We start from the raw sequence: 1023 nt of genomic DNA on the forward strand, positions 1-1023 counted from the left end.
TCCTACAGCAAATAAGAAGGTATTTGGCCCTTCTCTACAGCAAAGCCGCTATCTGCCCGAGCACGAGTAATGAGAATTAATTAAGCTTTTAATTAACTATTTTTATATTTTTAAAGTTTTTTAATGTTTTTCAATTAAATTGGATGGCAGACCATTGTTGAATTGTCTGACAATGGATATGACGGTTAAAATTAAGACAGAAAAGCAATTTGGGGAGTTGATTTTAGAAAGAACGCCTTACGACGTAATAATTAAATTAAACTTTCAAAAATCATATTTTAAATAAACCAATTTTATCAACATTATTCATTTATAATATTTAAAATAATGCAAAATTGAAATATATAATAGATCATTCAAATTAATTATTAAGCATTTTGTCGTGAAAAGAGGTTGGAATGAAAACTGAAATTATATATTTTTGTGAACAAAGTAAAAAACTGAAATACATATATGTAGAAATTGAGAATAGATAGTTGAAATCAATTATTAGGCATTTTGTCGTGAAAAAGGGTTGGAATGAAAACTGAAGAAAGGTATGACGTGAAAAAAATTGATTCTTTTAACAGGATTAACGGGTTTACTTTTCATGTTTGTGGCGTAGGGCATGTCATTTCAACTATTTTTAATATATTCCTGTTTCTGCACATGTGTAATGTGTCAAGGAATAAGAATCTATAAATTGCTAATAAACTCTGTAGTTTTAAATCGCTTGGGGATGTAGCTCACATGGTAGAGCGCTCGCTTTGCATGCGAGAGGTACGGGGTTCGATACCCCGCATCTCCATTTTTTTTTCATTCTGGTTTGGGAAGACGCACGGACGTTCTGGTTTCGGTAACAAACACGGAAAACAATAACACAACCGAGCATATGCAGCTAATAAATTTTAAACGTATTTATTTTTCTTCCATTAAAAATTCTAAAACGTCCACATCTTTTTACAGCCAATATAAATTTAATAGCGGATTATAAATATGTTCCATTCATTTGCTTATATTAAATTATACGAATAAATGATAGTT

At 30.3% G+C, this 1023-nt stretch overlaps 1 non-coding gene across 1 annotated transcript; it reads left to right on the forward strand.

Annotated features, from left to right (window-relative positions):
• Positions 1-714: 714 nt before the first annotated feature.
• Positions 715-787, forward strand: TRNAA-UGC (transfer RNA alanine (anticodon UGC)). The gene has a single exon. It is a non-coding gene; the product is annotated as a tRNA-Ala (tRNA).
• The last annotated feature ends 236 nt before the right edge of the window (positions 788-1023 follow it).

This window comes from Pinus tabuliformis, chromosome 1_1 (genome assembly GCF_031772625.1).
Source record: "Pinus tabuliformis cultivar Carrire ecotype Pingquan chromosome 1_1, CPIR1, whole genome shotgun sequence".
NCBI classification, from domain to species: domain Eukaryota; kingdom Viridiplantae; phylum Streptophyta; class Pinopsida; order Pinales; family Pinaceae; genus Pinus; species Pinus tabuliformis.